General features: G+C 31.8%; 2 pseudogenes; one reads left to right on the top strand and one right to left on the bottom strand.

Annotated features, from left to right (window-relative positions):
• The first annotated feature begins 14,267 nt into the window (after window positions 1-14,267).
• Window positions 14,268-14,401, top strand: LOC112481527 (annotated as a pseudogene).
• An 11,764-nt stretch (window positions 14,402-26,165) lies between these two features.
• Window positions 26,166-26,284, bottom strand: LOC112481405 (annotated as a pseudogene).
• Between the last annotated feature and the right edge of the window lie 1,578 nt (window positions 26,285-27,862).

The raw sequence follows: 27,862 nt of genomic DNA, 5'->3' as shown, positions 1-27,862 counted from the left end.
AAAAACGATTCCAAAATATTAAACTAAAGCAATTATGTCTTAAAATAACTCTAAGAATTTCTGATATTTTTTAAATATGGGAGCTTCATGAAACCTTTTCTTTTTAAAAAAGATTTAAACTATCTAGAACAGACTGGCATTCTAAAAAGGCCCAGAAAAATCACAGAAATGAGAAGCAAAATAAAAAGAGAACAAAAGGAAATAGGAGGAAGAAAATACAATTAAAATGTTGAAAGAATGAAATCATTGCACAGTTAATGAATAATATATGTATAAAGAATACAGAGTTCCTTGATAATGTTAGAATAAACAAAATTGAGCTTGTTCATAAAGATGTACTTAAAGAGAGTGAAACAATTAAGAAGATTATCAGTATGTTATAAATTGGTCAGTTTGAAAGTATCTCAGTTAAAAAAGTAGTTGGTTGTTATCCTGTCTTAACATCATGAAATATTATTACACCAAATTTAAAATAACTAAATATATAAATTAATGACATGTTATATGTAATGTTTTCAAGATTATAGCATATATCAGGTAATGAAAGTTTTTTAAAAATGTATTTTAGAAAAATTTACATTAAGAAATCTGTCTATAAACTTGTTAACTTTGAATAGTTTATTACTATCATTATTTTTCTTTTATGCCTCTAGGAAGACTTTATTAAATGCAAGAGTGGGTGAAAGCATGTATATATTCTTTTTTAAAATTTATTTATTTAAATTAGTTTCAAGTATACAATACATTGGTTAGACATCTATATAGTTTATAAAACGATCTCCTCAATTGTTCCCTCCCTCCCCTGACCCTCTACCTAGCCATTATATTAATGCTAACTGCATTCTCTATGCCATGCTCCCCATCCTCATGACAGACAACAGAGAAAGATATCATTATTCATTATTAATATCAGATAACTTTGAGATTTCAGAACACTTGCATTTCTAAGATTATTTTAATAAACATCTTTATAAATTATAGTTCTGCAAATCTAAATATATTAAATTAAAAAAAATAACAGGTTACCAACATTGTCTCATAGGTTTGGGAAAGAATACCAATTATTCATATAAAATTATTAATAAAATTATTTCTCATACTTTAAAAAAATGTTATACTTATTGTTCAGGTTACCTGAAAGAGACTATAAATAACTACAATTAATTTATATTAGAAAAATAGTAAATGGTGTGACTATAGATGACAATATGAAGAATTTGATGAAAGAACAAAATTTATTAAATAAGGAAATGGAATTGCTAGACTTGTAAAACTCTGTAATTAAAATTAAGAACTCATTAGTATGTTTTAAAAGATTCAGAAAAGCAGAGACATGATTAGTGACTATGAAAAACAAGTTTATAGGAAATATCAAGCCTTAAGCATACACACACAAAAAGAAAGAAGAAACTAAATAAGAGAATAAGAGACATAAGAGAAACAATGAAAAGATCTAATGTATGTGGAATTCCAGATAATGTAATTTCAAGATAGGAAAAACTATTAAAACAGAGACAAATAGCATATTACTTTTAAAAGAACAACAAAAGAGATTGCCAACTGACTTTTCCATACTTTCCTGTTAAATCTGTTTTTTGTATTAAATTTGAATTTCATATCAGCTCTATTGGGATGCCAAAAACATATAATGTTGACAATTCATTTCTTTTTTTTTTTGTATTAAACTGATTATAAACTAAGAGATGATTTACTTTAGGTAAAATAAAAACTTATTACAAAGTTTTGTTGTTTGCCTTTCCTAATTAACTATTCTTATTTTATTTATCCAGAATACACCATTATTCAAAAGATAAACACTCCATATTTTCCGTTTTTACATACGGCTTTATAATTGAAGCTGTTTCTAGGTCTGCATGAGTTTTCCTAATTGTTTAAATGAATGTACAGTTGGCCCTCCATGTCCATGGGTTCCACATCTGTGCATTCAACCAACCACAAGTGCAAACATTTAGGGAAACAATGTTACGTGTTACTGACATGTATTATGTAGCTAGGCTTGCAATGTTTGTATCTCTACTGAACATGTGCAAACTTCCTTTTCCTTGTCATTATTCCCTAAACAATACAGTATCACAATTATTTGCATAGCATTTATATTGTGTTTGGTATTATAAGTAATCTAGAGACGATTTAAAGTATATGAGAGGATATGCAAAGGTTATATGCCAATACCATGACCATTTGATATTCGGGACTTGATAGTGTGAATTTTGGTATCCATGGGGATCTTGGACTCAATCCCTTGTAGATACTGAGGGATGACTATAATTTATAACTATAATTGGTAAATTTGATTTTTAATATGTGTCTTATTCCATAGGAACTATATATATAAGTTGGTCATATTAAATTTCTTTGTTTAAAAATCCAGCCAAAACAGATGCACATAACGTGTATGTGCACACACATGTAAACTCAAATGGCAGAAATGCTAAATTAATATTAGGAAAATGAAGCTCTATTACTCATTCTGCCTCAAAATCTCTGTATGACATATGTAGAGAAGGATCTGATTTGATTTCCCTGGAATTTGTTTCCCTCTTATGTTACAGAAGAAAGGAGGAATTGGTCTTTAATGTTTTTTGTTTTTTGTTTTGTTTTGTTTTGTTTTGTTTTACGACTCAGGTGGACTATATTTAGTAGACTTCACATTCAAAGGCTAAGATATAATTGAACCATTTCGTGTTGAAATAGATAATATCAGTAATCAATGCATATGCATTTTCAAATAAGTTTACTTTCTCCTCTGTACTGTTGAACTGGAAGAACAAAGGGCAATACATTGTACATTTCACTTCTTGAAATAAATATGCAGAAGAATAAAAGAGATTTAGCAAAGACTATTCTTAATGAAAATACAGTAAATCTAATTCCATCAGGGTTTTGGTTTGACTTTTATCTGAGGTGACAATTTGCTGACCTGATGAGCTCATCCCTGGAGAAAGCTAGGCTAGTGGGCAACCCAAGGTCATTTCTTTCAAATAAGAGCTATGTGGTAACATTGTTTTGTGAAGAATAATGAGAAACCCTGAACTTTTTTGGTATATACTTTCTAGGACCACAATAAGACACATAACATAAAAAATTATAACATACATATAATTTATGCACATGTGAATAATGATTAGCTTTTTTGTGCTTTAATCTTGAACTATAGCTAAGATACTACAGCATAATTTTGCTGGGAAATAGGCATATATATTATAATTTGAAAGTGAGGTTCTAAACTTTTGTACCATTATATATATAATATATATATATTGAAATTATGTTTAGTATTCGAATTTTACTGCTTAAGGCTTGCTTCCTATGTTTTCAGAGTTCACTGTGCTTGTGTGTTTGGGTGGCTCCAGGAAACACCCCCTAGACCCAGATATGTCCCCTTTATCTGCTTGTTAAATATGTTCCACTCTATAATTAGGGAGAAAAGTTAAAGCATATTACTGGAAGAAATAACATCCTTCTTTAAAGTCAGGTTATATAATATATAATTATCAACATTAAAGTCGGCGAAGCAGTAGTTTATAAAGTCTATAATCATCAATGGAAAAATTTTTCTCCAGCTGCTAGTGCTGCTTGGAGCCTGAGGAATTGTTCTTCTCTCTCTCTCTCCCTGTCTCTATCTCTATCTTTCTCTTCTTCTCATCTCTTTTTTTTCTATATGTTCTTTTAATTTCTTTATTCTTCTATATTTTTTTAAGTTTCTGTGTAACGATTCAATTCCACTTCACAAGTTAGTATCAAATTCACTCATTTTGAATGCCCACATAACAATTTAGTGTTATTATCAATTCTCGTAAAACAGAGACCACCAGGAATACATGCGTACTTGACCATGTTGGGTTTAATGATTGTTGCAAGAAGAAGAACACACATCATGATGTGTCTCCATATGAAGACATTAGAAAAAAATCTATTATAGAATTTGGGCTTATGTTGGGTCAATTTAGGGTGAGTTTGAGAAAATAGGGAAGCAGGAGTAATTGATTCTATTTTTTTCTGTGAAAACGTTTATTTGTACTAATGTTTAGAATACAGGAACAAAAGAAAGGAAGGGGGACAGAGAGAGAGATGGAGGGAGGGAGAGAGAGAGACAAAGATTTTTAATGTCTCATCTAGAAGGAAGGAAGACTGCACAAAACAGAGCTGTGATTAGTAAAGCTGCAGCGGTCACTCTCGTTAACTAGGATAGGTGTATGTTTGCTCGTTTTGTGGCTTACACATTGTTCATGTTTTGTTTGTTCAGACAGGATTACAGAGCACTCTTGTTTTGTTTGAATTTATCTTGATCACACAGTACAGAGTACAACTGATGTTGATAGTCTGTGAAATTTCTGTGTTTGACAGAGGAACACCATAGCCTCGCTGAGAGTACCAGACAAGCTTCTAGCTTTCAGAGGCTGTTTTTCACCTTATCATTACCAAGTTATGAGTCTCATGTAGTCTCTCTCTCCAGGCAGTCTAGTGGTTAAAACCATGTACCCCTGAACCACATTGCTGGGTTCGATTGACTACAGAATCTATCACTTACTAAGCATACTACAGAATACTTATTTAACTGATATGTACTTTATTCCCTTCAACTGAAAACTGGACAAAACAGTTACTCTTTTACAGTGTTAGGAGAGTTAAATTAGTTAAACATCTGAAGTGTTTAGAACAGTACTTAGCACATAGTAATTCCTGAAAATGTTACCCAGTATTATTTCATTATTCCTCCACAGAGCAAGCACTGGAACTCCCAAAGAAATGGTCACATCATGGTGAAGTCCTTTGTGCTATGAGCTCTCTCTATCAGCTGTTTGTGCACCCAGCCCCAGATGCTTCAAAGTCCTCAACTCAACATCTAGACCTGACAGGGTTTACTGGCTCCTGCAGGTGCCTCTCTTTCCTCATTCAGATTCTCCACTTGCCTGAACTCAGCCATCTCTGTAACAGTGGTTATTGTCACAGCCTGGCCCACAAAGGTTGGCAGGTACCTACAAATAGGACAGGTATCACTAATTCCCACCAATCATACATCGGTCTCATTTTTCCTCCCTAATTGCTAACCTTTTCCTTTTACTGAGTAGAATGTTAAACTACTGTATGAAGAATTTAGATTATAGAATTATAATAGCTCAGGACTGTTCTAGAAGTAAGAATTGGGTATTTATCTAACTTTTATGGCAGGATCATTTTGAAGGATATTCATTTTCAAAACCATTTATGTATTTTTCTGTTTCCTTTTGTCATGTAGAGAAGCTTTGTAATTTCTCACTTCAGTGACATTAGTAAGGTGAGAAACAGATGCAACATTAGGTCAAAAACTTCTCCCCTCTTTTGTTAAAACCTAAACTAACTGATTCAGTTATTCAGGGTGCCGGTGGGGAGGAAATGAAGATGAAAAGCACCTCTCATGAGCTTCATAATAGGGAGGAATGGTGTCTTGTCATGAGAGGCAGAGAAATATTTGCTGATCCTGAGCAATGTGAACATATACACTATTTTAAGAGAATGTCCAGAGAAGGTGGTATATAGCATCTTTGGCAAACATTCTTGGATCCCACATACAATGTGAAAGAAGAAGCAGAGTCTTCAGACCTGAGGAGCTGAAACAAAAGACATCTCAGTCGTAAGCATTGGAATTCAAGCTATTAAAATATAGATCCCATGAGGTTAGGCCTTTGACTTTCTTGTTGAGTTAGCACTATATGCACAACAGGAAAATGATTCCCGGCACTACTTTCAGTAAATATTAAATAACTATTTATTTAGTCAGCAAATTGATGAATGATCAATTAGATTTCCAGAACTTTTTCACAAATTAACTGAAGGTAGAAGAGAGCACTTATAAAATGGCAGGATGAATATACTATTAGAAATTTAATTTATTTCAAAGAAAACAAAGAAATTCATTGTTCACTGCTGCCTTGGAATGTGGGTTTAGAACTGTGTCCGAGCAGACTTGTGGATACATATAATGCCACTCAGATCACCTTCCCAGAACAATAACAAAACAATGCACACATAAAATAGCTCCCTGTTTTAAATTGCATATCCCCAAACAAAATAACAATAACAGCAGCAGCACAGGTATTATAACAGTTTCAGCTCTCTGTGAGTTCTATCACAGTTGTATTCTGTGCTGTTACATAGTCATTAATTCTCTCATGAAGATAAAGCTCTTTCTTTCTTTTTTTTTCTTTTTCTTGTGTTTCCTTATTTCAGGCTGTGACGGGCTGACTGATGGCATTTCCCTGATGAGGTCGTGCTTTTCACATCTCCGTGCCTTTGCACATGCTGCCCTCTAGGCTTAAATGCTTTCTCACCATCTGTATCTGGCTAATTTCCAATTCACAGTTCATAATTTTAATAGGCATCCTATACGTTAAGATGCTTTTCTTAGAAAATAATTTTTACTAGAAGGGAGAGATTGTGAACACATTGGTAAATGGCTGAAACTAGAGCGAAAAGGAACAGAAAAGAAGGTTCAAAATAATTATTAAATATTTTATTTCAATTGTGCCTAAGCTCATCTATATTCAACTTAAAGTAAACATTTAAAAAATTGTATTGTATATTTTACTCCATCTTTAACCATATAATTCAAATATCTCCACTGATATTAATCTAGATGTTAATGTCCAGATCTTATTTTCTGGAGGTCAAATTATAAAAGGATGCATTTTAAAGTATTCATTAATAATGTATTGAGAATGTGAAAGTTGAAGAGGAAATTGTATATCTATTTAGTAAGATTATTACATTAAATAATCAAATCAAACATTTTAAAAGAATAGCACCCCTAAGAACACAGAATTTTAACATTTTGTGCTACCACATTATATTTGGTACACTTTATCTCGTATTAACATCATTTTCTGTTCTTCAAAGAAAGTATAGCATCAATAAAATTTAACAACTAATAAACTTCTTACCGTTAACACTTCATCAGTGTTAACTCTGATCAGTTAGTTGAAAACACTTTGTTATAGACATGGAAAGGTCAAAGGTGTTTATAATGTGTTAGTACTGCAAATTATCTATCTATCTATCTATCTATCTATCTATCTATCTATCTATCTATCTATCCTCTATCTATCTATCTATCATCTATCTATCATCTATCTATCTACCCGAATTGTGTTATCTTTATTGGGGTAGGTATTATTAACAATTATTACAGCAGTATTTCACAGCAAAATTATTGCCATATTCTTTGAAAATTCTTGAATACATTTTTCAATCCTTACTTCATTATGCAGACTATTATTACACTCAGGATTAAATTTATTTGGGAGAATTTAGGATTCTCCCAATCTTAGTATTAAAAGGAAGTTTTAAAGTCATCTAATCCTGATATTCCCAATAAGGAATCAAGACCAACTAGTAAATTACTAAATTACTATCTATAGATATGTTCCATACCATAAATATTCCCAAATTCCAGTTTTAAATAATAGTCAGTGTGATGGTTAATTTCATGTATCAACTGGAGTGGGCCATAGTGCTACGATATTGGGTTAAACATTATTTTGAAAATTTCTGTGAAGGGTTTTTTTTTTTTTTTTTTTTTTGCAGGGGTGGCGGATGGGATTCACATTTCCATTGCTGATCTTTTAGCACAGTAAATTACTCTTTATGGTAATATGGGTAGACTTCACTTAATCACTTGCAGGTCCTAAGGGAAAATTACTGACCTCCCTTATATATATGCATGCATATTTTGTTGGTTCTATTTTTCTGGAGAACCCTGACTCATAGTAAGTAAAAGAATGGACTAAGTCCAACTCTAGAGGGAGGTGAAGGGGTGTGTGTGAGTGAGTGTGTGTGTGCGTGCATGTGTTTTCAGATGGATACGTGGGAATGGAAGTAATGGAACAACAAATATTAGGAAGAGGAGAGAAGAGAAGAATGGGAGCTGTATATTTTTAAATTCTTAATGCCCAGAGAGAACTAACAATAATCAAGTGATAGATACAATGTTATTCCTGGCCACAAAAACTTATTAACTTACCTGACATAGCTTAAAATATAGCCTGGGAAATTGACCAGAATAATTATTACTGCATTTCTGTGGAAACACTAATTTCTTCTTTCCAAAAAGAAACTTTAAAAAAGATCTTTAGAAATACAACCTGTTTTTAAATTGAAGATTGATGAAGAATTTTAGATTTGTATAAGGGTAATCTAAAGTGATTTAGCTCAAATTAAGAATTGTGCATATTTTACTTAAATTTTTCTTCATTTGGAACTAAAGATGTTGTTCCTTGTTGTATTCCTGGTTATTTAATTTGTATCAAAGTTTATTAAGTATACAATATAGTCTGTGTTCATTGCATCACTGTGTACATTAATAAGAACAAAAGAGGAAAATATATAAAGCACTAAAAACTCAAAGTTTATCAATAAGCTGAACTTGCTAAAAGCAAACCAGTGTGGAAACATTTATAAAAAATACATCTTACCTCATGTTGTAATTTTAGAAGCCTAAGGTCTGTAGTTATCAGTCTATATCTGTTGGCAAAAAAAAAAGTTTAAGAATTAGAAAACTTTAAAGTTGTTTATTTTTAAAATTGACTTCTTAAGTCAGAGCATGTATACAAGCAAAAGATTTATACGTGCCCGTAGGCTTCCTTATGGATGCCGTCAGAGGTTTCATAATGACTTCATGGTAAGCTGATTCATGGTTGACTGGAAATTATTTGTGACGTGACATAGTACTATGTAGATTTCTTTTCAAATTTATTATCTTGGAAAAAACACATTTGACTTAATGTGTAATATTGGAAAATATATCAGGGTGCAACTGGAGCTAGAGAAATAAATTAGAATGAAGTTGCCTTTTGACTCTCTTTCTGAGAGTTAGGAAAGACTAAGAAGGGCACAAAGGACTTATGTCTAGGTGAACTGCTAACTCGTTTTACTCCCAGAATTACAATTTTAAAATGAATAAATAAATTAGAGGATTAGCTAGACTTAATCAATATCGTGCATCTATTTGTAACTTTTTTTTTTTTAAAGTATACTCCAGGGTGTTTTAGGAAAATTGTCTGAAAAAGAAATATAGTGGAAAGCTGCCTTATATGTGTGTGTGTGTGTACATATATACGATAGGATTACTTTTTTGCTACATATATCATAAGGATATTTATTCCAGTAGAATACAGAAGTCTTTCCAAATAGTTTTTGAGACTGACAGGTAATTGACTGGAGGGGAAAACAACTGACAAAAACTCTAGAAAAAGAAGGTTTGAATGTCTACAGTGTATCTGGATCACTGGTATTATTTGTAACTTTTGAACTATGACAATCTTCCACAACTCAACCAAATCCAGTTAAAATTAATGAGGTACCAAAGAAGCGCGTGTTCAGCAGCTTAAAGTTAAGGTGGAAGAATCAAACTCCAAATAAAGATCGGATGCTCCAGTGCACCTAGAGATGAACATATTACAGATTCTGAAAAATCATCACACCTTCTACAAGTGTCTGAGGATCTGCAGATTAAAGAAGCTAGAGTATGATGACAGTTTTTATTTTAGGTGAACCTTAAGATTTCTTTTCAGATACATATTTTTCAAAACATACTTAAAAATTTCTACCTGTTTAGAGATCACTATATTTTTCAGTACGCATTATGGATTTCATGATACCAATTATAAATTTATATTTATTTTATTGCAGATGTTTTGTCATCCACGTGATGATTACTAAAGCATCTATTATAAAATCAAATAATATGACAGTTTTATTGTTTTAAAGTATGATTTCTAGGTTTAATGATATTTGTATTATGTTAATTGAAGTATGTCGCCTGCCTTCATGTCATAGGCGTATGAATCTAGATATTTTTTACTTTAATGTAAATATTGATAATCTGAATTTAAATTATAGTTCTTTATAAGTTTATCTTGTATTCTACATGTCAAAGAAAAGATGCAAATGTGAAGTTAAACTTAAAACTTTATATGTCTAAACAAAGCAGTTCTATATTGCATCAACATATTGTGCTTCCCAGATTTTTATAAAGATTGTGGAAAGTACATAAATGAAAGGTAAATAATAAATTTTAGCAAGATCATATCAAAATTAATACTACACTTATGTTCTTATCTTTAAATCTTTAAAGCAGGTATCAGGTTATGAACCTCACAAATATGTGTCTTAGAAAAGAGATATGTGATCAAGGAACTTAATAATTTCATCCTTTTTTTCACTGAAAAATATTATTATTTTTCTCTAAATATGAGATGATAAAGAGAAAAATGTACTGTGAGAGTTACTAGATTTCTGCCCTGTCTTGGTAATATCTAGATAACTTAGTAATAATAATTTTTAAACATCAGTATTATATATTACCCATGCTTTCTTGTGTAATAACAAATAAAATGTTAACAAATACCGATGTTCAGAGGTACAATTTATTATGTGCTACTGAGTTTGAGGCATTGTTCTATAGACATTATGAAATAAATACATAATTAATGCTGTTTTCTAGTAGAGAAAAGAAAAGTAGAGAAAGATTAAATAACCTGTGAAAGATTGCAAAGTTCCTAAGTTTAGAGCCAGAAAAGACAGGCAAATTTCATTTTTTTTAACCACCATACTAACTAGCTTAATAATTATCCTCTACTGTTGTTTTAAGTCCCGTGGACTCCAGACTTAATAGTTTGTGGTGATATTATGAATGTTATATTTCCAAAACAGTCTTTGAGTTCAGCTGATAATATCAGAGAGTTTTATTTATGAATATCTGGTTGAATCTTGACTCCACCAGTTATTACTCTTGTGTGGTGGGCAGGTTGCTTAACAGGTTGTACTTCATACACTTACCTGTAAATTGCGGATAATAGCAATAATAATTATTATGATAATACTCACTTGTAGAGTTGTTTTGAGATGAAATCACACAATCCACATAAACTAATGTGCACAATTATTATTATTTTTTAATTTGTGTGTTCTCAGGATTGAACAAGGTGGTTATTACATAGTAACTAGTCAATAAATGATCACTAATATTAGTAATATTTTTAAGATTATTAGCGAATAAAAACACTATGCTGAGTTTTTGATTTAGAGAGATGAGTAAGGTAGAATCTAGGTGCTGAAAATTATTTCTGAATAAAACAGAAATAAGTGCAAAGCAAAAGCAAAAAGAACTCTCATCTATTGCTAGTGGGAATACCAAAGAGAAAAGCTAATTTGGAAGACAGTTTAGAGAATTTTATACAGTTCATCATAGACCCAGCAATTCCGTGCATAGATATTTGTTCAAGTAAATTAAAACTCACGTTCATACAAATACCTGCACATCAACATTTGTAGCAACTTTATTCAGAATTGCCAAAAGTGGAGGCAACCAACATGTCCCTTGACAGGGAAATGAATAAACAAACTGCCACCTCTATACAATGGAATATCTACTCAATAATAAAAAGAAAAATATATTGATTCATACCGAAGCATGGCTGAAATTAAATGCATTTTGCCAATTAGAAGAGACCAGAACCCAGAAGGCTATTGGTTGCATTCATACAATGTTGCAGAAAGGCAAATCTGTAGGAGTAGAAAATTATCAGTGGTTACCAGGGGTTGGAGGAGTGGAATGTGGGTTGGTAACTAGAAGGATATACTGAAGAAGTTTTAGGATGATGGGACAGTTCTTTGTGATGCTAAGGTGCTGGATACATGGTTTGATGTAATTGTCCAAGCCCAGAGGTATGTATTTCACAAAGTGAACCTTAATGTATAAAAAAATTTAAGAAAAAAGAATCAGCTAGGATGGCTGGAGGTCTCAGAATGGAATATAAACTGAAAAATCGATCCAACTGTATTACATATGTTTAATTTAATCTTACTGAGGGAGGTGGAGTGAAAATGGAGCTGACCTGAGTAATTCTAGAAAACAGGGTTTTGACTGGAAACATTTAGGTTACAACAAAAAGATTGTGTATAAACATGGCAATCTTTTTGCTAAATGTATTTCTCACAGAAAGATAGGTTAACAATGCTTTACATGTATACGAGGGTTTAACAAATAAGTAATGAATGATAGATAGCAAGAGCCTGACTCTTACTGTAAGATGTACGAATATTGCTATCTGTAGATACTCTGTCTTCTTGGGTAGAACTTAATCTCTTCTCCCTCTTAGGCATGGACTGGACTTAATGATTCACTTCCAAAAATAAAGTATGAAACATACCTGTGACATAATGTGACAAGAAGGGTATTTGACCTCTGTGGCATTCCTCCCAAATCCCATATCGTAGTCCAGTCATGAGGAAAACACCAGATAAACCCCAAATGTGGAATATTTTATAACATACTGTACCAGCACTCTTTGAAACTGTTAAGGTCATGAAAATCAAATACTGAGAAATTTACAGATGAGGAGAGGAAGAAGACAAATACAATCAAGGTATAGTTTCGTATCCAGGTTGGGATCCTGAAATGGAAAATGGACAATAAGAGAAAAACTAATGAAATTCAAATGAAGTCTAGCATTTACTTAATAGTTAATGTGTCAATGATAATTTCTTGGTTTAACAAATGTACCGTTATTATGTTAACATCAATGGAATCTAGATGAAGTATATATACTCTCTGTACTATCTTTGCAACTTTTCTGTAAAACAGTTTATTTCAAACTAAGAAAAAAATATCTTTAAAAATAACAATGATTGTGAAAAATTTATAATAAATTTTTGGATATATTAGGGATACTGAATTTATTTATTGTTTTCTATTGTAGGGCAGTGCTGAGCTTGTATCTATACTATTTTAATTAATATATAACAAGCTATGACTTTAAATTTATGACTATTAACTTGCTAAATTAATATCACATAATTTTTACCTAATCAAGCAATAACATCTATGCTAGTTTCATATTTTTAAGATAACCTAGTAAAGTTCTCTATTTTTAATTATCAAATTATTTCTCATTTTTCTTTAGAAGCACATTTTGCTTCTTTGATGTATTATACATTTTATGCATTATCATACAGTCAGGAATACGTAACAACTTAGACGTAGTAGGTGTTTAATAAATGTTGGTTGAATCAACTAATAAAAGAAGTTCAGTTTTTTCCCTCTCTTGAATTATAAGAAGAAAAGAATTTTGAAGTTTACGTAGTTCTACATAGAAGTCAAGCATCTTAGGAGTCCTTGAATCTCATTTTATAAAATTTGGTATTATTTTAAAATTCTATTTTGCAATATATCTTTAAATTCAGTATGTCTGAAGAAATATACCAATTTAATTCAATGATAGAAAGGTGCCACAATAGCTTCCCAATTCACTTCAATCTCCAGAAGCCTGGGGATCTTTCTTTTGCTGACTCTGCAAATCATTTTCTTCTTTTATTTTTTTCCACTCTATTAATTCTGATGGATATAAAATAATTTTAATTTATTTAGTTTTATTTCTTCTTACATTGCATTATTTAGTTGAAGAAATTAGAAAGTGTAGCTATATTTCAAAGTGAAATACATGTTTTAATTTTTGAAGCATTTATTAACTACTAAAATATTTATTGCTAGCATTTAGACATCACACCGTAAAATTAAAAATAAAAACCTTCCAAGTGTTCTTTGTATAACTAATGTTTGAATAGATACTCTGGAAAGATTAGTTGCTATGAAAATCTATCGACTCATAAATGTGGATAATTTAAAACCCTACCTGCTAAGCTTATCATGCTTTATGAAAATCTCTCTGACTGCCTAGTACAGAATACAGAAGAGGCTTCACAAATTATTACATCTGTATAATATTTGTCCCTAATATTAAATCACATGTAAAATTAAGAGGTTACCACCTAAGAATGATTCTTTGGGAGAAAGTTTGGTTATTAAAGTAAACTCTCAGTAGACATTGTGAATTTGGATAAAACCTGTATATCATAGGTCATTGAGTTAAGATACTTGATAAAATGGAAAAAAAAATACATAAAATGAGTTTAATGTCCCTGGGGGTAAAAATTGTCTCTTGTTAGGGACTAACTTCTGTGCAGGGTGGGACTGCTATGTGGAAAGGTCAACAAAACTTTTCGTTTGTTTGTTTTATCCTTCAGTAAAACAAAACAAAACAAAACAAAAATACACTTTTAACTTTAATTTCAGAGAAGGGAGTTATTTTACATATAGCCTGAGGAAACATGGTTACATCTTTTTAAGAAACAAATCACTGAGTAGATGAAAAATAGCTTTTAAAAAATCTAGAGAGCTAGAACTTGAAGGACATAAAATGTAATGAAGAATGCATCTATTTGACAGACCTGGAGCTGTTAACTGTCTGCTGGTAAGGTTCCAGGGCAAATGCAAGAAAAAAGGGTCCTCATGTTTTCTTTCTGTCTGACTGTGGCAGCCAAGATTGAATGGGGGAATACAGTGGAGGAACATGGAGTTAAAAAAAAGAAATAACGAAGAAAATTAAAATAATCAATGCCCTCACAACAGACAGATAACCACTCTGAATAATTTCATATTTTTAAATATCATTTCCTATGAAATATTTGTATATAACTTTTTAAGAAAATTGACTCCCATTATATACATTTTTTGTATCTTGCTCTTATTCTTAAATATCCCTATTTGCTCTTATTCTTAAATATCCCTAGTATTAATCTCTTACCTACTACTGAATGTCAAAGGATGTATGCAGTTTCAGGCAAATTCAGGTAGTTTTATATATTCATAGATTTTTGTATCAAGAAGTGGAGAAAATTTCTATCCCACTGTTTCTACTTTCCATGAGTAGGAGACAAAGTCACCTGTTGAGAATATACAAGAATATGGAGAGTGGACGGAAGAAGCATAACAAGATTTCTATTCTACTTGTCTAGGTAACTATGAATGTGTATTGGTTCCAGTCTATCCACTCCTTACAGTACAGGGTAGCATGCAGCTACATCTTGTACAGACATAAATAGGACAGATGATTGGGATCATCTAGGATTCCAGTTTTGCCTGAATGTATCATATAAGAACAAGAGATTTTAAGAGATTTGTGAAATAGTTTTTGGAGAAAAAAGAATAGAAATTATAGGCAGGTAGGGAAATCTAGATGGGGGTGTGTATCTTCAAAGAGAAACTTAAGCGAACAGCTCTCTGTTCACATCCTCGTTTACAGCAGAACCCTAGAGAATCTCCCTTCTGAGGTAGTATCTTTCTTTTGCCACCATGGTAGGGTCAATGTGTAATTTATAAATATAGACTGCATACATGGTAAAGATTTATTTAATGAGGAACTCAGAAGAATAGTAAAGTTGATTGAAAGACAATATGAAGAAGAGAAATTTATATAGTCAATCGAGGAAGGCATGTTGCAATAAATTCTCTAAGTTAAAGGCAACGCTGTTGAATAACCTATTGGATGAAAAAACTGAAATGAAACCTTTGAAGTTATCTTCTCTATCAAATGGAAAACATTTTCATTTTTATTGGAAAAAATACAAGTAACATGTAACAACACAGTGTTTCAACTCTTATCAATAATAAATAGCAAGTAAAAAAAATACTTTCCTCAATTAAATAGTCGCTGGGTAATCCTGTTAGGCAATGCTCCAGTATGATATGAAAAGATATTTAATCCATTCTTTGTCATATATCCAGGTTTGGATATTTTTATTAACAATAACAACTATGCATACACACACACACACACAAAGTACTTCTTCAAGTCCGCAGTACCCGCTCAGAATAAATTTCTACCAGTTTTTCTTCTTTTTAACCTGACTAGACAATAAGTGACTATAATTAGTATGCTTCCACCTGTTTTTTAGCCATTTTTACCCACTTACTATTTTTTTCCCTATAACTTCGGTCACTTCTGGATGTGGAAACTCTGACTGCAAGGAATGGAGAGGTCATGGTCTTATCTATCTTTTCGGGCTGGCATGGGGTTAAGGCTCTCTGTAGGCCAAGCACTGAACACTCACCTCCAATCTAGTCCCATCTGCTTCTAATTATAAGCCATCAAATTTTGGCATTGGTTGTTTACAGTTTAATTTTTCATTGTTGTAAAATTCCACCTCATTTGTGTGTTTATAAGGACTCATCTGTATTAGCTCATCACTTTAGGAAGTGGAAACCTCACTTCAATCTTTACATAGAGTGTCTGAGTGTCTCTATGCATTCATAAAAGGAGAAGCAAGATAAACCATTTCAGCCGTTACTTTAAAATGCCTCACATCTGAACTGGTTCTCTACAGGTTTCTGATCAAATTTACAGATTTTTCTATCATATAAAATGATTAAGAAAAGAAAGTTTATATCTTTTCGTATCCTATTAAAAATATTTACTTATGACGTAGATTTTGTGTTAATATTTTGTCATATAAAAGAGATGTTGGATTTAATGCGATGTTTAGATTTCTTTGTAAACAATTTGACCATAATCCTAAAAAAGTTATTCTGTTATGCTAATGAGATATCTTTAGAAGAGGTCAATGAACTAAATTCTGAAAAAAAAAATGCTGTTATGCCTGGACAGTTACTGCTTTCCATAACATTCTAACATAATCATGCATCTTAATGAATATTTGTGAATTCATGTTTATAATTATTCATTAAAATTCATTGTTAGATATAATGAATATGCTATAGCATGAATTTTTATGAATATAAAATGAAAATCAAAACACATGATGTTAAATTTGCAGAAACATTTGTCTAATATGATGCCAGAGTTCATAATTATAAATACTTCATAAAGTTTAATACTTTACTGACAGTTGTGAATCAAAATTAATTGCATATCTTTACATATTGTCTCACTAAATGCTAAAATTAATTACTAAATTACAAAATTAAATATGTGCTCTTTTATCTGATGAAGAGTTTCTGTTATGAACCAACACTGTTTTACCTTAAAAAATAAACAAACCCAAAACACCTACCCGACTGAGATTTTTAAATTAATGTTGTTAGTGATAAGGTGGATAGATGCATGAGTGAATTTTTAAAGCTCCACAAGTAACATGTTTATAGATAAGTACTGTTTTTTCTTTTGACATTTACACAATTTCTATTGTGAATTTCTTAGCATTTCTTTAGTAAGTACTTACACACAAAAAGGACTAGCTCTTGTTCATGTACTTCTATAGACACACATTCACTGGTTCGGAAATATTTATTGAAGAGCTTGCTTCTTTTAGGATTAATAGTTCACCAGTAAACAAGACAAACAAGGTCTCTCATCATTTCCATTCCGATAGTGGGAGAAGCAACATATACAAATACACATGCATTTATTCATATATATTATCTCAGCTATTAAAACCTATACAGGCAAATGAAGCAGGGTGAGAGAAACACAGAATGAGAGAAACTAACTGTTTAAGATAAGACAAGTAGGTCATTTTGAGGTTTACATAAACTGAGGGAGCAATTCCTAGCAGAGGTAAAGAAGAAGAACATTTCAGTAAGAAGGAACATTAAGAGCAAAGGGGCTTGGATAGGAGTGGGCTTGGAATATTCAGACCAGCAAAGTGGCCAATGTCCCTGAATGACAGTCAACAATGGGGAGAGTTGTATGGGTTAAGTTCACAAACAGAGCTGAAGGCCAAATTATGAATAGAATAACAATGCAAGATAAGGCCTTTAGGTTTTGCTAAGGAGTCATGTAATCTCAATTATAATTTTTAAATAACACTCTGGCTGCTATATGGAAGTTAAACTGTGAACATGGACAGTAATGAAGGAGAGAGACCAATGAGTGCAAAAGACCAGACCAGATATGCTGGTGGCTCAAACTAGGGTGATTAAAGTAGAGGTCACAAAAATTGTTACATCGCATGTATATTTTTAGAGGAGGCCCTTTCTTATGTCATCTATTGCCTATAGACAGTAAAACTTTGGCTGCTAATGCCACTTGAGGTCACATTTTTAGTAAATCTCAACAACATTGAAATTAAGTTTTAAACATAGTTACTATATGGGTATGTGCATGTGTGTATGTATATATAATACAGCTATTTATCAAAATAGCTGTATTAGAATATATAGCTAAATATACGAAGGGTAAAAAACACCAAAAATCCTACTGTATATATATCACATTGTGATATAAATCTAATGTCAATTTTTCTACCAATATTTATATATTTTGATTGAAATGATACTATATACACAGTTTCTTTTAATGTACCCATAACATTAAGGCATTTAAAATATAAGTTCAATTCTATATAGACATTTATTACATAGCTATGTCACAATTTACTCAAAGTTTTTTTATTTTTTATTTTTAACTTAGATGCTTATAAAGATAATAAAAAGATAGTCAACTAAGTGCAGTTTTTTTAAATATTGGGATTTCCTGGATTTCTATCCTTAATACTCTTCTTTCCTGGCTCTACACATATTCCTAGGAATTCTCATTTAGTTGCCTGGTTTAATATGCAATTAAACATGCATCTAACTCCCCAGTCCATATTCCAGGCTGCAAGTCTTCACATCTAAATATGGATAGCAGTTCATGATTGTTTGGAGTGTTATTGCATATGAGATACGGGACCTACAAAGACAATGCATTGAGTACGAAAATGATCTTTGTCCTATCATTCCTCCAAAATGAAACTTTCCACTAAATTTCCTACTTTGATCGACGGCACCCATTTATTCGAACTAGAGAACGACTGTGACTTTCACACACCTTTCTTTCATTCACTCCACTTTTACAGCCATTTCCATGGGTGGCTGGAAAATACCTCTCTAAACTGCCCTCACCTCATCATCTGTATTGACATCTCCTTAATTTATTTATTTTGTCACAAATGTAAAGGCAAATTCTTCGAATATTTCATCTTTCACCTAGACTCTTGATCTAATTTTATAGCTTCTCTTTCTACCTCCATCTTTGCCCTTCCATAAAGCCGATATTGTGATTTATTTTTCTCCTGTGCTTTTATCTTTCAATAACTTCTCATTATGTTTAAAATAATTTTAAATTACAGATTATTTTCATCTAAACTAGACCAGACTCTTCCCTTCCTGGGAAACTACATCCTGTAGTAATGTCAAACTAATCAGCAGTTTGCACACATGTCACATTATTTAAAACTTTTTTTCCCCCATTATGCTCTTTTCCCTTCATTTTCTCAATAAACTTCTTCTTTCAATTCACTGAAGCTCCTAGGCTCAAAAACAAAGAAATTGAGTTTAACTAAATTCATTTACACTGTTTGGGGTTTCATCTCTGACTGACCCCTTTTCCCCAGACAGACACAATTAATCACCAACTTCTCTGTAGTATTTCTAAACATTGCATGTCGTTTAGATACTATGTCCTTATATACTGTGTACATACTACTGGCATATAACTTTATCTCTTTTTAGATTAGATTTCTGAGGTAAAGAATCATGCATTGTTTGCTTTTGTAAATCTAGTGCATTGCACAATGACTTCTGTAAGTAGAAATCAATATTCTTTATAATTCAATTGCAATAATAGATAAATGCCACTACTAAATAACAAAGACAACTACTTAGAGATCTGTCCTTAAAGTATTGATTCATACCTCACTAAAAACTCTTGTTTCATCCTGTTTTAAGACATCTGCTTTCGTTATCTGGTTTTATGTCAACAGTTCACTGTCTACAAAACATCGGGCCAGTTTTTTTCTCATGTGATTTGACCAAAAGCCACCTCATGTAGGATCTAAGAGATTTTCCAGTATCTCCAATTATTCAGAGCCACACATTAAGTTGTAGAAATGTCACCAACCACATTTCTTTACTTTTGGCTATTATTTTATTTTTTCATAATTTGCTACTGTTCATATATATTGCTAATTCAAGAATTCAGATATGTGTCTTATATATGATTCACTCTCTAGAAACTTACCTGTCCAGCTGTTTTCACTGCTAAGCAACATAGAAAAAGACAGATTTCTAAGCAGAAAGACTCCTTTAAAAGATTTCCTCTAGTACAAAAATCAATAAATACTTAGACATTTCCTAGGCTACATAATGAACTGCCCTACAATAATATCCTAACCCCCAACCTCACTGCAGCCTGCCAGTTCCTACAAAAAAACTAATATGTTGGTAATCCATTATCAGTTGGGAACGAGACAAAAAACAGAAACCATAACAATTATTTTAACTGGAAAAAATCATATAAGAAATTAAATAGTAATTGGAGGACAGAAAGGCAGAGGTGGGAATATGGAAGCTTAACAGAAATAATATTTACAGGAAGCAGCTACTGTCCTGAGGGCTTTGTGAAGAAATGGAAGAGGCTGAAGCTTATTAGAGCATAGAAACTTGGAGAAAATACCTCAGAAGTGAGCTCAAACCTCCGAGATGAGACATATCGCTTGGGGCTGGCATCTCAGGGACTGGGAACATGGCTTCTTCAAAACTCTGATGTTTAAGAAGGGGTGCTGCCCAGCTGGTCTCTGAAGGCCACGAGGTTCAAGGATAGTTGAAAAAGCATTGAAAACTAGACAAACTACTTGGGACAAAGTGAAGAATTGCTCTTAAGATGATGCTGATAGGAACAATTAATAAACAGAGTAAGTCCTTTCTCTCCCTTCTTCCTTATCAGTCTCCCTTTAGTAAACTATATTAGGAAAATGCAGCAGAGAATGATCTGCCCAAATTAAACTAAGGTTTGGAAAATCTCAGCCCAAGCGCCACAAAAGAGAATGGAAGTGGAGATGTAGAGCAGAAGCAACAACTGAGTAACCAGTGCACAAACCTTATTGCCATTACTTGAAGGTCTGATGTACATATCAAATCACAAAATAAAGGGACCCATTAACTGTGTTCTCCAAACATAGGCTTCAAGCTAAGATCTCAGCACTATCTGGATTGCTGTCAATCTATAGGTAGCAAGCATGACTGAGTCATATTCGCAGTCAGTTATTTTGTCACAGTTGCAAAGACAAATTCTTTGGAATATTTTCATTAGTAAGCAATTAATAACTTTACTTGAATTTTTTTTCCTCTGGACAAAGAGATAAAATCAACTTGTTTTGCAGAATGCTTTAATAGGTTGAACCAATTATGAATTAAATTATCCCCAGGCCGATAGTATCAGCACATTCCATTATATGTAGACAAATATCTACTCAAGTTGAATTGCATTATTCAGATTGCTATATTGTTGCACTAACATAAAAGATTCATGAGTCTATGTGGTACATCTGCATTTTTTTTTTCTGCATTAGGTGTGTCCCCAACGTCTAGCACAGTACCAGGCATGTGGTGGGCCCTCCATATATATATCCGTTACATAAATGAATGCCATCTAGTCTTTAAAATCTCACCTGGACACATTTAATTTTTTCACTAATTATACAAAGTAAATTTAATATGTATGATTTAATGTTAATTATAAAGCCTTAGCATGTTTAAGTTTCTGTATTTTTATTAAGAGGAATTAAATAAACTGCAGGCTGATTTGGTTTGTTCAACCATTCACTATTTCTCTATTTAAAATACATTTTAAAATATGTTATAAATCACAGTGCTCACTGTGATCGAAGGAATACGATGCGTTAAAGATCTAAAATACTCTTGAAAGCATCTACATCAAATGTAACAGTCCAAAAAGAAACATATACATACATATATGTACATATTACATATATTCATATTACCTTTAAAAACAATGTTTAAATAAAAGATTTCATAATTACTTATATTTATAAAATCTTCAAAATAAAATTATATTACTTCTTTATTATATTAGATATAGTTTTATATTATATATTAAAACTTTTTTGTATTTTATATTATATCAATTATATAATATATCTCTATCTATCTATCTGATTTGTTAGTATTATCACTATGACACTTTATTTAACATGTTAACTTGATTGGGCCATGGATGCCCAGATTAAACATTTTAGAATAGTGGAAGAGGTCAATAATAATAATAATAATACATATATGTTTTATATTATATATTAAAACTTTTTTGTATTTTATATTATATCAATTATATAATATATCTCTATCTATCTATCTGATTTGTTAGTATTATCACTATGACACTTTATTTAACATGTTAACTTGATTGGGCCATGGATGCCCAGATTAAACATTTTAGAATAGTGGAAGAGGTCAATAATAATAATAATAATACATATATAAGCAATAATAATAATAATAATAATTTGAATTTTCATAAGACTATAGTTTTCAAAATGCTTTTGCATATGTTTACTTATTTCTTATTTCGATCCATGAATTAATGGTAAGATGTAGTAAATTTACACATTGTCTCCCTTTTACATGTAAAAAATAGTCAGTGATAGTTCACAAATATAGTACTCAGATATTTTAATCATATTACATATAATTGAGTTTAAAAGTTAAATTTTTTTTCACATTTATATTGCATTATTTTTCTCCATACTATAAAAAACTGTAGTTTTTTGGAATTTTAAATAAAAGCGCAGTTTGCCGTTTGCCCATGAGATAGTAAATTGTCTGAAGTGTCTAAGCCTAAAAACCAATGTGAAACTTTGTTTATTCTTCTACATTCCTTCAGGATCTCACTTATGTGTTTCCTTTTTTGATTCACTATTTCCAAACGTATTACTTTCTCATCTCTGTTCCAGCAACAAGATTCTTCATTCTGCCTTAGAAAATGTATCCCAAGTAAATACTTTCCAGATTTTTTCAGACATATGTGGAAGTTATTTTATTTGGACATTAAAGGAATAGAGACTTTGAAATGTTTAAGAATAAGAAAACAACTAGATTATAGTTATCCACATAAACTCACTCGTATATGCTTGGAATTCAGGATGGCACTTGGGATCCTGAATCCCCATATATGGGTCTCCCTAATGAAGAATAAGTGGCAAAAAAGAAAAAAGCAAATGACTTAGACAAGCATGTGAAAACTTATGAATAAAGGAGTCTTTTGGTAAGCTCAAAAGATGCTAAGGCAGGAATACCTCTAAAGAACACCACTTCTTCCTCTATTTATACTCTAACTCACAGCTTCAGCCTAGGAATACAAGGAAATGACAATCTCAAGTACATCTAAGAGAGCAATAGAAAATTCATGAAAAAAGGCATGTTTGGGCCAAAGGAAAACTGACTCACAATGCTTTTGTAATTAAGACCACAGATAATTATAAGAGGTGCTGTGGAGTTAAGATGACCCCTAAGAATTGTCCCAAATTGATTCATGAAGACAAGACCTTCATATCCCCACATCAGCCATTGATAGAGTGTGGGACACACTATCTCAAAATTTTCATTTCTAACTTTTTTTTTATTTTATTTTTTTATGGCATATTGAATATCTTCAGCTGGTGTTTGAGAAAACAGCAGAAGAGGGAAGGTCACTCTGGCCTCCCCTGCTTTTGCCTTTTCTCTCCGAGAACAGTAGACAGATATCATGTGTGAAAGGTATACTTCCTGTACCAGCAGAAAGATATTTTTATCACTACAGATAGGGAAATTAGAACTAAGACATTTGTATAAAAAAACTTGTGAAACTAACTCTAATCTCTCTAATTCCTTCTTCACCATTTACTACTCCTAATCTAAATTCCTCAGTCCTGTCAATTCTTCACAAATGTATTATTTTTTTGTCTAAAAGACATAGAAACTTCCTGCTTTGATCACTTCTGCAGGTCTTTATACTCTTGTGAGGGCTCCCATACTGTCAATCTCTCCCTTTATGTTGGTCAACAGTTGCTTTATATATGTTTGTGTTCCTGTGTTGGGAGTACAAATGTTTCCTAGGGTTATGTCCTCTTGTTGGATCGATCCCTTTATCATTATGTAATGTTTTTCTTTGTCTCTAATTATAGCTTTTGTTTTAAAGTCTATTTTGCCCGATATAAGTATCGCTACCGCAGCTTTTTTTCTTTTCCATTTGCATGAAATAATTTCCATTCCTTTACTTTCAATCTGTGTGTCTTTCCAACTGAAGTGGGTCTCTTGTAGACAGTATATGTATGGGTCTTATTTTCTTATCCATTCGGTTACTCTGTATCTTTTAATTGGAGCATTTAATCCATTTACACTTAAAGTGATTATTAATAGGTACATAGTTATTGCCATTTTATTTATTATTCATATTTATGCTACTATTTTTTTTTTTCTGCTCCTTCTTTTAAAAAAGTCCGTTCAACATTTCTTATAATACTGGCTTGGTGGTGGTAAATTCCTTTAGCTTTTTCCCATCTGGGAAGCTCTTTATCTCACCTTCAATTTTAATTGATAGCTTTGCTGGGTAGAGGATTCTTGGTTGTAGGTCCTTGCTTCTCATCACTTTGAATTTTTAGAACCAATCCTTTCTGGCCTGCAAAGCTTCTATTGAGAAAGCAACTGACATTCTTATGAAAGTATCCTTTTAGGTAACTAGTCTTTCTCTTGCTGCTTTTAGGATTCTCTCTTTGTCTTTAACCTTTGGAATTTTAATTATGATGTGTCTTGGTGTGAGTCTGTTTGAGTTCACCTTGTTTGGAATTCTCTGCACTCCCTGGACTTATATCTCTATTTTCTTCACCGGGTTAGGGAAGTTTTCAGTTATTATTTCTTCAAATAGGATCTCAGTCTCTTGCTTTCTCGGTTCTCCTGGTATTCCTATGATGTGAGTGTTGTGTGCTTCATGTTGTCCCTGAAGTCCCTTAAACGAACCTCATTTTTTGGATTATTTTTTATTTTTTATTTTTGCTATTTGAATTGGGTTTTTTTCTGCTACCTGAATTACTTTCTTACTTTATCATCTTAGGTTCCACAGGTACATGATTATCCATATGCACTTAAAATTACATTTTGTTCCTAGAAAAACAAAAAACTAGAATAATCATCAACATTAGAACATTAAGTATAAGGGACATTACTGGTCTACCATTGCTTTAGTAGTTAACAAAGCAATCATGTGATAGTAAATGTTATTGAAATTTTCGTGCAAAAAAATACAAAAAAACAGTACAGACAAAATAAATCAATATTAACAAAGCAAATGATTCATGAAATTGCATCTACTCTATACTGACAAAGCTAAAGTAGTCTGAAAGAAGACCTAATGCTGGGGTGCCTGGCTGCAATCCCTTCTGTGTTCATCTGCTTAAAAGCCATGGGAAATCAAAATCAGCTCAATCGTGCAAAGAAATACCTCTGAGCAGCAAAAAGAATATAGAAACTAACTCTCTATAATGTCAAACTCTTGTAAGTCAAATGGTCATATTTCAGGTTATAGCTGTTGTGAGAATATTTTTTATCCTTTAAAATTTTTATAACATTGTTAATTTAGTCAGAAAATTGGCTGACACTACTATAATATTAAATAATAATAATGGTCACCTTGTCTTGTTCCTTATATTAATGAAAAGTTCCTGTGTTTCACCATTAATTATGATTACAAATTTTTCTCTCATTTCTCTTTATTAACAAATATAAAGATGAAATAGAGAATAACATATATGCACAAAAATGTGTACATATGTATATATAGTTATAGATTATGTTAAGAAAACATCTAATTTCTCATCATGTTCCAATCTAATTGGCATGCTCAGCATTTTTTTTTTTTCTCTGTTGGTTGTTACAGACACCATTATTTATTGCATCATTTCTTTTTGTTGTCTAATTTTTTCTTTTTCTGGTAATTTTTCTCAAGAATTCACAGAGCGGGTCTAATTCATTCAGATTTTCACATTTGAACATATCTTCTGTTACTTTTCACCCTGAGTGGAAATTTAATGGAAAATAAAATATGCGCGACTTTTCCTGAGATTTTAAAAATTTGCTCCATTGTGTTCTGTGATTGATTGCTGCCCTCGAGAAATGTAAACAGGGCCTGATTTTTCCCTTTTTTTAGTTTTTTTCCCCTCATGTGTATTTTCCGATCTGTTACTCAGAAAATTTTTTAGAGATGATTTCTAGCATTTTTTTTTTTTTTTTAAATCTATGTTGGCATTCATCTATTTGAATCATGTTACCCAGGAGTTAAGTTGTCTTCTTTCAATCTATATATTCAAGTTTTCCTGTATTTGGGTGATGTTATCATTAATGATAATTTTTATTCTTCTGTATATACTTTTAAATTTTACTTGTTTTTTTTCTCATTTTCAAAATAGTAATTACGCCAATGCAGGATCAATTTTTCCTTTCATGTGTTTTGTTTGCTTTCTAGTTTTCACTTATCTTTTTTTAATTATTTTTATTTTTACGCCTACAGCACCTGGTCTTCCTAGGTGGTCTCCCATCAAAGTACTAACCAGGCCTGACCCTGCCTAGTTTCCAAGATCAGACAAGATCAGGCATGTTCAGGGTAGCATGGCAGTAGACTTCTCTTTCTTTTTTGCTTATTTATTTGTTGTTTTCACTCCTTCTCTGCCAATGAAACATATGCCTGAGTGGATTATCTGTGGAGTTCTTTTCTTTAAAAAAATTTTTTTCATTAACAATATGACCTGCATTTCTCAGATAATGTTTGTTTTTCATGCCTTCATTTCTTAAGCTACAAAAGCTCAAAATTGACCTCTTATTAGTTTTGTATCATTTCTTCGTTTAACCATTGCAGATTTGCCCCAAAGCCTTTAAATACCAGAGCCTTAGTGCATTTAGATTCTTATATTTCACAGGCAATGAATTTTTCTCAAAGTTTTCACCTTTTTTACAGTATCATCTTACTAGTTTGGGTTATTTCTCTGAAAATTATTAACACACTCCTTTTTTCCCTTTAGCCAAGTGCCACTTTTATGTAGTTTCCATAGTAATTCTATTTTAATCACTACATATAATTGTATGGGGAGAGCTCAGCCTGCACCAATCTTTTTTCAGAAATATAAAGACCAGGTAAAGCCAGAAGATAGTTAAAGGACTCCAAACACCTTGATCTGAGGAAGTTAGTGTTTCTTTCAACTGTCTATTACAAATTTCTCATTGGCAATTTTAACTTTTAGATATTACTTTGCGTAGGCTACCAGGTATTAGCCCTGATTCACCAGAAATATTCCACAGCATATTTAGGGGAAACTTGAGCATTTGTAACATTTTATCTTTTGTTCTTCCTTAGATGTCAAAGATAGACACCTGCAGATGTCTTTCCACTTACATTTTTTCTTCGTCTTGTCTTACATTTAGACTGTTTTGTGCAAAGATAGAAAAACTGAGATTTCTCTTTTTTTATTTTTATCTTCAATTCCCTCATACTTTCTCTCTGGGATATCAAACCAAGACCAGGAAGGCAAATTTTCTTTCATATCCAGACCACACATATCAATTTGATTGTTTCAAACACAGCGTTATTTATTTTTCTCTTCATGGAGTCCCATCTGGTTGCTGGAACTCCATGCTTTGCCTGCCAAAGCAAAAAGTGAATGAGAAAAAGAGAGAGAGAGTCTTATTTAAATTATATATAGAAAATGTCGATATCAGCAAGAATATCTTGCAGAAGAGATATTAATTTTCAGAAGACTAAAAATTAAACTAAAGCTAGAAGGGGAAAAAGGTTAAACAGTAATAGAGAAATGGGTGTTGTATTGTGTTTTTTTGTTTTGTTTTATTTTTAATTTATTATCCTGCTCAAAGATTTGGTACTAAAAGTCTCCCGGCTTACAATTTAGTAAATAAACTAATTTAAGTACTGTAAGCATTTATATTGAGCACATTCTTTCTGGATATATTTTCCAAACAAGACTGCCTGGGAGGGGGAGAATCTGACATATAGTCATTCTATCAGGCAAAGTATATGAAAGAAGTGTCATAATTTCTCTTGATTGCTGAAGTGTTTGATAACAAGAATAGGTAGGCAGGAAGGAAAAAGATGTCAAAGAACTTTTAAAAAGACTTTGTTTACAAAGGCAAACATTTTGAAACATATGTAACTTTTAACCTAAGAAGTTCACATTATATACTGATATA

The sequence above is a fragment of the Pteropus alecto genome, unplaced genomic scaffold, assembly GCF_000325575.1.
Source record: "Pteropus alecto unplaced genomic scaffold, ASM32557v1 scaffold72, whole genome shotgun sequence".
In the NCBI taxonomy this organism is placed as follows: Eukaryota; Metazoa; Chordata; class Mammalia; order Chiroptera; family Pteropodidae; genus Pteropus; species Pteropus alecto.
Note: the sequence above shows the minus strand (reverse complement) of the source record. Positions and strands in the feature narration are given on the sequence as shown.